The sequence below is a fragment of the Siphateles boraxobius genome, unplaced genomic scaffold (assembly GCF_051911475.1).
Source record: "Siphateles boraxobius isolate OS27281-9 unplaced genomic scaffold, OSU_SipBor_1 6, whole genome shotgun sequence".
Lineage (NCBI taxonomy): Eukaryota > Metazoa > Chordata > Actinopteri > Cypriniformes > Leuciscidae > Siphateles > Siphateles boraxobius.
The window spans coordinates 8,775,970-8,790,835 of record NW_027509186.1 but is presented as its reverse complement, the minus strand read 5'-3'; positions in this window follow the sequence as shown (position 1 = coordinate 8,790,835).

Below are 14,866 nucleotides of genomic sequence, written 5' to 3'. Positions count from 1 at the left end.
TTTAATGGAACTTAAACGAATGATGGCGTGATCCATCCGCGGCGCACCCATTTTAGGTCCGGGCCCGCCCATTTTGACCCAGGCCTATAGTGAGTAGTGAGTGATTTTCATTCTAGCAGTTCATCCGATAAGCAGCCCGAGGAAAGCTTTGAGTGAAAGCTTCTCAACCAATCAGCGGCTTCTACCCCACATGTGACTTAAGGGGGTCGCACACCGGACGAGAAGCGCAGCGCCGCGTCTTTAAAATTGGAACACTTTATTCTCTATGAGTGTACACACACCGGCGGCGCCATTCGTCGTCTGTCTGTGGCGCCCAACAACGGCTCAGGACCTTGTTCAAAATACTGCCGCGCCACAGAGCGCCATTTGTTTTATATTAAATTTAAATCTATTGTCTCAAATTGTCGTTAATGTATATACTGACTTCACCCTGTGCTGCAATATACATTTCGTTTTATATTCATTTACAGAAATCAGCTGCTTGAATGAAAATTGCTGATGTTATCGGATTTTCAGGGGATATCTCAAATCATTCAATTAAAGACTCTCTGAGGTAAAGTGTTCAGACAGCAAAAGGGAGGGACGGAGGGCCAGGTTCGTGGAGTGGGGGAGGGACGGAGGGCCAGGTTCGTGAAGTGAGGGCGGACCTGGACCGTGAGTGGAGGAGGCTGAGCAGGCGACCCCTCGGGCGGCCAGGGCGGCGAAGACCCCTCGGGCGGCCAGGGCGGCGAAGACCCCTCGGGCGGCCAGGGCGGCGAAGACCCCTCGGGCGGCCAGGGCGGCGAAGACCCCTCGGGCGGCCAGGGCGGTGACACCGGCTCAGGAACAGCAGACACCGGCTCGGGAACAGCAGACACCGGCTCGGGAACAGCAGACACCGGATCCCTCGGGTTGACCTCCTTAGCCCCCAGCCGGTAACACAATTTAATAGCCTCGTCTCCGAGGGAGCAGGAAGTAGCAAGAGGAATAAATCCCCAAGTGAACTGAAATTGAGGGCTATCCAGAGCCAAGGCTGCAACCTGACCCGCGAATTCCCGGCTCATGCTGGAGAGATCAGACGAGGTCCGTGCTGCTGGATTCATTTTAGGGTCGTTCTGTTGCATGCAGCAAGGATGAAGCGGAGAGTGAATTCAATCGCAAGCACTTTAATACTCCAACAAACAGAATATCCAGGGTAAACTCAGAATAAGGCACACGGAACAAGGAACTGGGCACAACTCACATCAAACAACGACCGACAAAAACCAACTGAAACACAGAGATCTAAATAGACAGGCAAACAAGCTAAACAAGATAACAAGGGGGTGTGGCTAATCAGAAACACATGGGAACAATGATCAGACAATTAACAAGACACATGGCAAACAGGGAATCACATGACAGACAAGAACAAGGAACAAGACACAAAACCCACACCGTGACATTGAATATGTTCCACAGTTAGTTTCTAAAGACAAGACGGTCATTTAAACATTTTAATGTTCTAAAGTAGCCTATAACTAACTAATTTAATATGTTAAAATGCCTTACCAGATAATGTTCTACAAAAATTATTTTATTTTATTTGGTAACACTTTATAGAGGGAATGCACGTGACGTCACCGTGGGCCGGAGTGACTGCGGTTACGCCCACAAGTGGCAAAAAGACTGAGCGGCAGCATTGGTTTTCAGGATGAATGCTGCGGAAAAACACACAAAACGCGTCTAAAACGGGAAAGAGCTTTGAGACTGACTGTACAACTAGATTTGACAAGAAATATGAGGAATATTTTTACAGACTACCTAAAGCTACAGAACAGAGAAGCAAATAGATCGCTGCAATTCATAGAAAAACTGGACTCCAGGCAGCGAAAGGTGGATTTGCAGTTATCGTTTTTGTTTCAATATGCTGAATTTAGTGGTAAAATCATTCTCTATATATTGTATTGTTATATATTGCAGTGACAACTCATCAATCAAATATTTACCACTGTATATTCAGTATAATTTGACATTTTTAAATAAACACTGACAAAAAACTATACAAGTTTTAAGTCTCTAGACGATATGATGATATATATAACATTGATAAGTGATCACTTGGATTTAGACCTGCCTATTTTGTATTTATATAAAGCATTCACAGGCAAATTTGCTGTATGTATTTCCCTGGTGTCGAAATCAGGCACATATAAATGTCAGGAAACACGATTCCTGGCTTCATGTTAATATCCATGGATCACTGGATCTTTAGTAAGTTGTAAGGAACACTATATTGAGTCCAATCTTTAGTTTAAACTGATAATCGTTTGTTTTACTTGCGTTTTCGCAGTTTCCCCTATTAAATCCAGTCACGCAGCAGCTCTTCTGCCACTCAGTCCGGCTGAGGGGGCGTGTTCCGGCGGGAAAGTGACGTTAATGCATTCCCTCTATTGTGATGGTCCCACAACATACATTCTTCTGACTATAAGTAACTTTACAAGTACATGTCAAGAGTTAGTCGACATGTAGTTGACAAGATACTTATAGTTAGTTAAATGTCTTAAGTGGGCTATCAAAAAGTTGAACCTTTTATTTTCGTTTTTCTTCACAGTAGTACTGATGATTTGCAACTGATAGTTTGCTATTCAATTAGAAAAACATATAAGAATTAAATAACCCACAGCTCATCAGTAAATCACTGAACAATTAAGATCAATCATTCAAATTAGGAATAGTTCATCTCTAAAACAAAAAGTATTTAACAATTAAAAACCAGCTCATCGTACAACTTTAAAAACAACAAGTATTATTGTCATGGTCATGTTTAGGTCTCTGTCTTGTTTAGTTTTAGTCTTATGCTTGTTTCACAGACTGTGCATTTTGGCAATCCCTACAAAAATTACATTCATAATCCACAGTGATTATGAATGTATGTAGACTGTATGATGATGATGATGACACCTATTGAATCATAGGCTACAACACAAGATCATCAGCATTAACTAATGGTAAACAAATAGAGCAACTTTGCCAATTGTGTTTTTTATGTGCACTAAAAAAAGGGGGGAGGAAGTGAAAGAGGAGAATATGGACGCGGTCATGGCTTGGAAAAAGAGGCCAATTTTGCAAATGGAGCTTGAAGTAAATAGTTTTAAGTTTTGGCGCCATGTCGCCTTGATCAATACACATTTTTATTGGCTAGTCAAACACACTTTGAGATGATCATGATAAATTTCTGACACTGTCAGAAAATTTTCGCAAGCTATCTTTGGTCACAAGACCATGGCAATGGCTGTCAATTGAATCACTGTTCCTTTGATTACCTTCCTCGTACATTTAAGCCCTCGATATTCCTCAGTTCTTGTTTCTCGTTGATGTTATGTGACTTCTGTGTATGCTTTCGTTTTTTGTGTTCGTTAAAAACTAACATTTACTCAGTCAGTGTGTTACTCATTCATTCACATACTTAATCAACTTACTCTTACTCAGTTACTATATACTATACAGTTACTTAATATATCTATACTGTATGTCAAATGGATTGTGCCAAAATGGGGATGATAAGTAATAGTCTGATAAGCGTAGTCTGAACCCGCCATAACTTAAATTACACAAAATAAACAAATACACATGCAGGCCATGTGTAACCATATGCATGTGTAATGTGTAGTGAAACATAAAAAATTTGTATTGCCATAATAAAATAGTGTAAAATAAGTCTTTATGTAAGATATGATGCATGGCCTTGACTGTATTTAACTCCACCATATGTTGACCGTCAGCTGTAATCCTTTCCCATTGAAGTCATTCTCTCAGAAGGACCAACAAAGTACTAATGGACATAGCCCTGTCACATCATTCATACTTGAAAATCTAACCAATGAACACTGACACGAATAGAAGATAAAGTGAACAGGACTTTTTTGTATAATGTCAAAGACACTGCTATTTACCCAAGTGTCTGAGCATGGACATTTTTACCTGGAGTATTTTAAAATGAAGAAAAAATCTCATAGACTTAACAATGAAAGCGGAAGCCATAATTAAGTACAGGAACACCATCTAGAAACGGCCCAGAACATCCTAGCAACACCCTAGCAACCACCCTAGAAACCACATAGCAACCAACCACCATCAACACACTAGCATTGTAGCAGTGAGATTTTTCCAGGAAAGCACTACTCAGATTTTCTTCACAGACTAAATCTAGTTTGACTGTAGATTTACATTTTGTTAATAACTTAATGGTGTGTGCTCTGCATTCTGCATTCAACAGGAAATTCAAGTTAAAGCTTGACTCTCATTTAGATTTTATTACTCCACAACGAAATAATGAGACAAAAACAACTTGTAATTTAACATTACCCACATTGGACAGAAATAATAATTACATGACACACAACATGCACACATATCTATAGCCAAACTTCAAGTGTTGTTTTGATTATCATCTTATTGCACTGTTGAAAAATTCCAGAGTTATCTATGTACAGATTTATTGATGAACAAGCCTTTAGAGAAAGTGCATGAAAACTTTCCATGACGACAGACGTCAGACTGACATTTATTGCTGTTCATTTAAAGTTTGCAGCAATGTATCCTGACTGCCCTCATAATAAGGTTGCAAAATGGTACAAAATTTTCTTCTATCCCAGTTTAAGTAAACTATTTATAGGCTGACCTCCTGAAGAGCATAAACACATTGGCCCTGTGGTTCTTTCCAAACACTGCTCTGTTTGTTTGAACGGTCTGACATGTCAACTTCTTGCACACTGAGACGTTGCTAACTTTACTTCATCTTTCAATAATGTGACAGTAGTTTAGTTGTCTTCATAGTATATTTTTCCCAATAACAGGCTACTTTTTCTAACAATTAGCGATATAGTGTGTCTGTCACATTGTAAAAAAAACTTTAGATCTGAAGCAGAAACAGCTTGTAGCAGTGCAAACCCTCTTTTGGCGTTAAAAAACTACTGTCAGGATTTACTTAAGACATGCACGCGGTGAAAAATTAGCGCTGAAAAGGCTTAGATACAGTTATTTTAGCGGCTGACCTTATTGCATATGCAGGAGTTTCCCTATCAGGCGCAAAATTTATGAGAGGAGAGTATTTAAAGGGGTGGTAAAACACATTTTTTCGAAGGCTTTATTGTGTTTGTGGGGTGCACTGTAACATGTGTTCATGCTTCGTTTTTTAATAAATTGCATTAGTTTTCATATTTTTTACCTTTATTCTACACTGCTCTGTCCCTCCTTGTAAAAACGGTCTGATGGTTTTCCGGGTTCTATGAAGCCAGTCCCTCAAAACGTCGGGCTCAGATTGGTTAGCAGGCCAAGTGTGTTGTGATTCGCTAGCCGCCTAGTGCACGTTTTTCGGAAACGTCACACCCCTTACCTTTACCGGTAGTTTGTGGTTTGGTGTAGTCCTATTATAAACAATGGCATCAATAAAACCAATCGGACCCAGAGAATGTTAGAGAAGATGATCGAGCAGAACCTGTTTAAGAACGGCTGTTAAACAACGTTTCAGAAAGGTTTTTTTGTTGTTGTTGTTGTCTCATTACTTTTTAGATATGCTGTTATTTAATTGTACTAATTATTATAGTATTACAAAAAATAAGCTTCATAAACAAGAAGTTCATATAATCGTTCTAACAAATTAGACTACAGTCCTCAATGGGATTTTTTTGGGTAAAGACTGCGGATCTATAGTGATCGTTACTGACTGTATGGCACCGTTACTTTTGTATTATTAGAACGATTGTAGACAAATCTCTGTCGCCAGAACTATTAACCCAAAACGAACACTAAACATTGGCTTTACTACAGTAAGTTAACCAAATCAAACACAGAACCATGTTTAGCATTCCTGTAGATAAATAAGCATGTAGATAAACAATACATATAAGCTCTAATCAAAGAATAATTTACACTAATTCGAGGTTCGCTGTTGAGATTAAAAAAAAGTTTGTAACGTTAGGTGCTTGTCAGATAACGTTAAGTATGAATGAGGATTTAACAAACTGGTTTGCAGAGCCAAACATCGTTGTCACTTGTTTACCTCCTTGCTACAACGTACAATTAACAATTCAAACTATTCCAGGAAAACACATCGACGAAAAATAAATCATACTTACAGGTTGTGGCCCGTAAACAACAGCTTCTGTTCTTAAAGTTGGAACTGCTCCATCTTTCAGAACAAGCCGATGTGCGAATCCTGCATTGAGCTCGCGAAGATTGTGGAAGCTTTCCTCCGTAACATGTGCAGCACAGAGAGTGAGATTTGGGTAATAATTATGGGAGACCGAGTTAAAAATAAATTTTAACCATTGATCCCTAACTCCCCCGACCCTAGGAAGGCTGAACAAAGTGGACCTGTAATTCGGATGAAAATAATAGCGTTTCAACGGCATTGCGGCGGCAACAACACTCCAGCCCACAACAAAGTCATCTCCAAAGCAATATAAAATGGCCTCGCCCCCCTTATTTAGTATTCTCGGAGGAGGGGTTTAGGGGTTACTGACGTCAGCAACCCTGGAGGAATGTCGTGTAGTCCCAAACGGCTGTTTGCTGTAGACCTTAGAAATTGATTTCTTTAAAAGCAAATATCTTCCTTTGCTTTGAACTTTGAGCGCTGTAACTTTGCATATGTAGTTTATGCTCAAAAAGCAACATTACACACTAGCTAAAGTTAGAAAAGTGAAATCGTGTTTTACCACCCCTTTAAATGAAACACAGAAGGTTATTCACTAAGGTTTGCCGCCCAAAATAAGCATGTCTTAAACCAGATGCTAGCTGGTAGATCACGTTGGTCATTGTGGAAATGATCTGACTGCGTCTGTGTTCTTTATTTCAGTATTGTCAATAGATCACACAAATAACTTTCCATTCCCATCGGCGCTGTTTTGGAATTGCGCTCTCACGCTAATTTGCTCTGTTTATTAAACCGGCCCCATGATTTGTCATTTTATTCAGAAGTTTCCTCATAATACCTATATAAAATCCAAGGGATGAGCCATGCAGGGTGATTTTAATGATAAACACATGGACAAATTTGAAACCGAATTTGGTGCCGAAACCAGGAAGGAAGGATGAAAGCGCTGTCAAAGAGCCCTCGTCGCTGTGGGAAATAGTGTTGTCACGTAGCCAGTGTTGTCACGGTACCAAAATTTCAGTAATTGGTACCAATACTAGTGAAAAGCCACGGTTCTTGGTACCAATTTTGGTACCAAAGCTTAATTTAGATTAAATTTACATACAGTATATTAAAGTCTATATCATCATTACAAAGAATGAGGAAGGAACAAAGGAAACTGTAGTATTAAAAGCACTTTACAAGAATCCATTTGTTAGATAACATTAGATAAAATGACCTAACAATAAACAATACAGTTATAATAATAATAATAATAATGCATTTTATTTATTCAATGACGCCTTTCATAACACCCAAGGTCACCTCACAAGCAATATACAGGTCACTGCATAAGACAAAACACACAACAAACAAGTTGCATGTACAGATTAAGTGCAGTAAAGTCTCAATAAAACATGTTATAAAATAGCCTGTATAAAAAGATATGTCTTAAGACGCGTTTTAAAAGTCAACAAGCACTCGCTATTGCGAACATCAGTGGGAAGAGGGGGGAAGCATAACTAAAGGTAGTAAGTCGAATCCGAGGTACTACAGAGATCTGAAGATCTGAAGATGAAGATCTGAGAGCATGTGAAGGAGTGTAAACATGGAGAATTTGAGTAAGGTATTGTGGTGCAAGATTATGAAGTGCCTTATAAGTAGAAAGATTTTGAATTAAACTCTATACTTTACTGGAAGCCAGTGCAATTGCTGAAGAACTGGAGAAATGTGCTCAGTAGAAGATGTTTTAGAGAGAACAAGAGCTGCAGAGTTCTGAACCAACTGAAGATTAAGTAGCAGTTTGGAGGGAATACCTGTGAGAAGAGCATTATAGTAGTCTATACGTGAAGTGACTAGTGCGTGAATAAGAACTGCAGTATTATTATTTGAAAGAAAGGGACGGAGACAGTTAATATTACGCAAGTGGAAGTATGCAATCCGAGTGATATTATTAATTTAAGCTTCAAAGGATTTTGTGCCATCCATGATGATACCCAAACTTTTAACCGGTGATGAAGGACAGATTGCAATACTGTCAATGTACAAAGGAAAACAGTTAGATTTGGACACAACAGATCTAGTGCCAACAAGCAGAGCCTCAGTTTTGTTGCCATTTACCTTCAAGAAATTAGCTAAAAGCCAGTTATATACTGTATTAAATAACACATTAAGTAATGTTAATAAATGGTCTCTTAGTGTATTGTTACCAAACTAAAAAGGAGATAAAACGTGTTTTATTTGACTTGACTGTACTTTTATTTAATCCAAAACTGCGTTCATATTTAATTTTGAAAGGACTGTTTAAACCTGCTAAAGGTCATCCAGCCAAGAATAAGCCTAGAACTGCTTTTCTGACGGACTGATATTAATGACATAAACAGGGATGCACCGATACTGATACCAGTATGGTCCGATACTGTGCTCATCTACTCGTACTCGTAAAACTACCAAGATACAACCACACCTGATACCACTTTAGGGATCGTTCACATATTGCATATTTTTTGCGTATGAAAATTTGCTTGCCGCGCGCCTACATTTGTAAAACGAATTTGCACGTGCAAAAACCAAGACACTTGAACGGCGCCTTATGGCAACGTGACATTAGCCTAATCCAAAACATTTTCATATGTGTGTCTTTCCTCATTTCTTGTCAACAAGTGGATTCAGAGCCACCGCATTAGCAGCGCCGGTGGTCACCATGTCTCTGTGTTTTTATGAAGAGGACGCAACTGGGCACTTTTCAGACAGCGCATCAAGAACCGGATTAACCCGGTACTTCGATATCACCGGTAGGCCTACTTAAGAAAAGCTGGTACCGTAACGGTAAATTTTTTTAGTACCGACTTGGTACCAAAGTACCAGGTCTTTTGACAACACTACACGGTGCCATCGAGCACTAGAGTAACTTGCTGGGGGGGGTGGGGGTGGGGGGGGGGGAAACTCAGTCCACCTGCATTGTGGAGGAGTCTGCTGCCGTCCGCCACGACGGGGAGGAGTAGGGAATGGGGGACTCACTGCCGGTTGCCTGAAGCCATAGGGTTTCCCATCCAGGGGTATCTAGCGCCTCCGCTAGGCATCGCGGAGGAGTTTACCCAGCTGGTGAAGGACCGGATGGCAGTGCGTTTTGGGAACCAAACCAAGAATTAATTTGTTTCCTCTTTTTCCTCTCTCCCTTCTGCCATCTCTGCCTCTCCATCTCCGGAGGTAGTCTCGCGTAGACAAACCTTCAGACTGACGGCAGAAGGTCTGGACTCCGTCACAGCTTTCTTTGGCCAAGGACCGCCCAGAGGCCGTCTGACTGAAATGTAACGCACCCAATCACAGTTCGTTTTGTTCCGTTTCATGTTTAGCGGCGTGAAAATATAATGTTGATGTCTCTACAATAACAGACCGGCATGAATCTACTAAATTATTAATTCAAGAACATGCAACAATGTAAACACAAGAGATTTCTTCTTCACACAACGGCGTTCTTCCTCCACGAGGGGTTTTGGCGTCATGGCACTTGTTTTCAGGCGGACCGATAAAGACACGCATCTTCCGCACATCCTGTAGAATTCAACCAATCAGATCATCACTTCGGAACTCCTGAAGTGTTTCCAGAAAAGTGCGCCATACGTTCAGCGAACAGTTCATGGCGAACAGTCTGAGGGTGAGACTAAGGCGACACAGAAGGTCCAGGAGACCAAGGCAGAGCCATGGACACGAGCAGCCAAGGTGAAGCCAGGGTTTCGGAGGAATGAGGCAGAGTCGGTGTGGTCGAGGACTGAGGTGGAGCCGGAGGGATGGCGGAGCCCGATGGAGCCAAAGGGGTGGAGGGACGTCACAGACGAAGGCCCATAAGTTCATGACAACCAGAGCGACGACTAGTCAAGATGGAGCCAGAGGGAAGAGGAAGCCCGGTGGAGCCAAGGGGGCGAGGAGCCACAGTGAAGCCATCAGGTCGATGGTCTGAGGCAGAGTGATGGGCTGAGAGGTTCTAGGTGGAGCAAACGAGTCCAGGGTCGAGCTGGGGAACTATCAGTCAAAGGACGACCCACGATGAGTTGAACAGGCAGCGTAGGAGAAGACGAAGGGCTTATGGAGTGCGGTGAAGTGAGCTTTGTGATCCTACTCCAACTCACTGATGGTAAAGGGGATTCAATGTGAAAAAAAAACACAGAGAGGCTATGTTATGTTATGTTATATACATATATATCATAATAGATGGTGTGGTGAATTTATTATTTATTGTAAAGGAAAAGAGATTAAATTGATAATTGGATATTTACAAATTTGAAAGTCCCATGTATCGTCACAGTTAGGTTACAAATAAAGTGCTGGATCTAAACTCTAGCAGTATTAAGTTGTATTTAAGTTGAAGTGAGCTTTGTGATCCTTCTCCATCTAACTGATGGTAAAGGGGATCCAATGTGAAAAAAAAACACAGAGAGGCTATGTTCTTCATATGAGATGATGTACGAGATGAACAAGGTCTGAAAATCCTCTGCGTGTCTCTCGAGGGAGTGATCCCAGGGGGATACTAAGTGCTAGATCCATTGTATAGGTCCGTTGTTCCGTCACAGCGTTGGTTGCAGCAGGGACGAAAAAAGGAAGGAGTCAAGTACAGCAGTTTTTAATTGTAGCTAAACCAAAAATAACCAAAAAATTCACAGGCTACAGCAATCTTAGGAAAAACTAACAGAACAACCACATTACCAATGACAATAACGACAAACTCATGCACAAACTGAGGGCTAGATACACAAACTAATGAGGGGGTAAAACAGGACAGGTGAGACTTAATCAATGAACTAATGAGAATGACTCAACCAATGAACGCAGACAAAGGAAACTGATCTAGAAACCATGAAAACCAACTTAAAGTTCAACTCAAGCAAACACAAAGACAGAACAATTGAGACATAAGCCTGACAGTGTGCAAATGAATGGGACTATCAGTGGGAATGTTTCATTCTTAATAAATGACCCCTCTCTTTTTAATGTTGCCTTCGAGTTCCTCACAGTACCATATAAATTCCTACTTCATTAAAATGTGCCTCATATAGGCCTATAACAATTGCATTGCTCATATATTTGACCCACAAAATATATTTACTAGTCGTTACAAAGGTGGTTGCAGCAGAGACGAAACAGGATCTAAGTGCAGCAGTCTTCATTTACAAATAAACTCAAATCTTTACCAAACGGATTCTCAGGATCAGGCACAAGAACAAGAACAAGATCGGAACAGAGCAACCAACAAAGTGCAACGATAAGAACTGACAAAGAACAAGACAGAACACATGGTTTAAATAGACAGAAGAACTGAAGAGCAAATGACAAGACACACCTGAACTAAACTAACAATCAATCAGAAGCTATAGAAACAAACAGGCAGAGGGAAGACAGAACCGAAGTAATTAACCCAGAAATCAAGACAAACTGACAATGTGACACTAGTACATGTATATCATAATAGATGGTGTGGTGAATTAATTATTTATTGTAAAGGAAAAGAGATTAAATTGATAATTGGATATTTACAAATTTGAAAGTCCCATGTATTGTCACAGTTAGGTTACAAATAAAGATGAGTGCTGGATCTAAACTCAAGCAGTATTAAGTTGTATTTACCCAAACTTTAAACCAAGTAGAGAGAACTGACAGTGAACAGAACAAAACACAGGGCTTAAAGGTGCTGTATTTAAGTATTTGACTGTACTAAAGCAAAAAATTCCATAATATGTTGGCAAATATTTAGGATACATGCTGAGTTCACATAGCCTACTCGTTTCTCCAAAAAACAATGCAACAGCCAGTTATTTTACTTTGAAATGTGCCTTCCGTGGCAGAATGTCTGTTTTTGTTTTGGTCTGTGCGATATTGCACCTTGCCAATTTACCAATTTAATAGTCTTTCGCCACCACAGGTTGCCAGATGGTGGAAAACACAGCGTATTGCAGCCATGAAGCCAAGGAACAAACTGGGTCAGAGATCACAGATTCAACCCGACCTAAAAAGCCTCTGCACCCATCTACAAATCTCTATGAACTGGAGTATATTGAAACATTATATCAACTCATCATAAATCAATAAATTAACTCATCAACTTACAGTGTGTATATCTCCTTGCCTTCCATTGTCAATTGTGCTTGTTCCTGTTGCGTGTCCTCAATCTGGCAACCAGTGTGAGCGTCGAGTCTGAGCAGGAGGGGCGGGGAAACAACTCTCTCCAATATTTTGAATGTGGACTCCAGTATCAGTATCAATCTTACACACTGCACCTTTAAATACACAGACCAAAATTTGTAATTATTAACCAAATGAACAACAGGTGCAAACACTAATCAAACAATGAATAACCATAGAAACAGATAAAAACCAAAAAAACGAACTGAAAACAAAGGAAACTGAACAAATCGTGAAAATCCACCCAAACTGAGCTTTTCCGCTGCATGGTACGACTCTGCTCACTTTACTTTGGCTCGGTTTGCTTTTCCACTGCAGTTTAGTACCGCTTCAAAGTGGGTGGGATTATAGACTGATCGTTATAGTTTCGCCACCGCATCTTCCGACCATGATACAGCCACACAATCTTTTTTCAGGTTGCATGCAACGGCCGTTTAAAGCAAGTCATTTAAAAAAGTCGTGTGAACAAATGATGGTTGTTGCTGATTATTTAAATCTAGTGGGTTTGGTGACTCGTGTTCCAAATCCAATGACGCTTTAGTGACGATTCTCACTGATTAATCAGTGATCTGCAGTGTTTACACGTCTCAATTTAGTATCAGTACGGCTCAACCGAGGGGGTACTAAAAAAGGTACAAGGAACTACTTTAGGTATTGTGCACAGAGGAAAATCCCCCAAAAGTGAGCCGTACCATGCAGTGGAAAAGTGCCAAAAGAATACAGATCTCCAGTAACATATATTAGGCGTCTTTAATTATTATATACTTGTATAAAAAAATGGTTAGATACAATATACTTGTGTTCATGTTTTATTGCAAAACACTTTTGAGGTGGGATATGGTTAAAGTTAGGGACAGGTTTTGGGGTATAGTTATGTTTAAGGGTGGAATTATAGATATAATTACATGCATATTTTTAAAATATGAGTACAGTGTAAAAACATGTATATGTTCACAATAAGCGCATTGCATCAAATGATTAATTTAAATGTTAGTAATATAGAGTGGGTCCAATTTGTCTTAATCAGAAGCAGGCAACGTACTGTAATAAAAATAAATAAATAAATAATAATAAATTAGATTAATTACTGCCATATCACATCTAAAAGTCTGCATGCATATTCAAATGTGTGCATGAATTAATAATGACTCTGAGTAATCATATGTAGATTTTATATAAATACTGCATTGTTGGGTGGATTTCATTAAAGAAAAAAGCATTTATTGTAAATCAATTTTTAATTAAACGGAATGCATAATGCATAAATATACTGCAGGAAAATGTAGTTGTTTGTTCTCTGACAGCAATATAAAAATACCATTACATATGACATGAAAAACAAATAGGCCTACTGGTTTATATTTACTGTAATAAAGTTTATAATATTCACTCAACAAACTTCTTCTTAAAACTTTATTTAGTGAGTACAGGGAGTAGTAGATAAATTTAAACCTGAATGTTTTATAGTAGTTTTTTTTATCTTTCATTTAACTTTTCTGTTCAGCTGTTATAATAACAGTCTGTGTTCCAGCAGGAGTGAGTGTCATGTTGTGCTGTCTGATGCTGATTATCACCTGCTTAAAACATCTTCTTATTTAAGTCATGCAGGCTATCAAATTTAAAGTTAACACAAATGGGGAGAGTGGTTGTCCCACTTCTTAGTCCTGTGAATATCACTCGGAATGGCTTTATTTTTGAAAGTCAGTTTCAGTACACCTTCAAGTCTCAACCATAAAATATAGCTGCAAGCAGCGATGACAGGCCCTAGCCCTGGCGCCACCACTTTGGGTAAGTGTGCATGGCGGGCAATATGCATTAAAAGTGGGTAAATGTAAAAGAACTACGTCAAAATTGTTTGAATATGCCACATTTACTGCAGCAGCTGGTGCCACTATGACCATGAACCACAACAGCTACATCCATGAGATCATTTAAATGTATATACAAAATGTATATTATGAATTTAAATAAAAAAATTAATTAATACATTTCATGTCATAGATCCTATAGGTCACTTTCAAATGAGAGTGAAGTTATCATCTGCAGCTCAAATGTTTTTATGTCCATAAGTATCTTTTTATTAACTTTAATTAATTAACCTTATTATTAAACTAGTTATATAAAACTATGTTGTCAGTGCACTACAAATTAACTGGTTCTATGCCTTTATTCTGTCATTAAACCTGATAGAAACCGATCCTAAGCCCCTAATGTCACACGCATTCAGTTTTGCTTGTTCATAGATCTGTTTTCATAGATTAATAAATAAATTAATTTATATCTATCTGCTCCTGTGTTTATTGTATCATTAAAAATGACGTTGTATTGGATCTGGTGTACCTTCGTCTTCATCCATCTTCATCTTCGTGACACCTAAGTCTTAAGAGATTTATTAACCTGTAATGCAGGAAAAAATACACAACAATGAAATGGTTAAACTTTTTAAACCATCAAGAGTGTAAAATAGTCTTACACACACAAAGAGGCAGAGTGAGATAAATGGATCAGTCATTTATCTTAAGGTCTTTTTATATTTTTACAAACCTAATTATTAAACTAATTATATCAAACTATATTGTCAGTGCACTACAAATG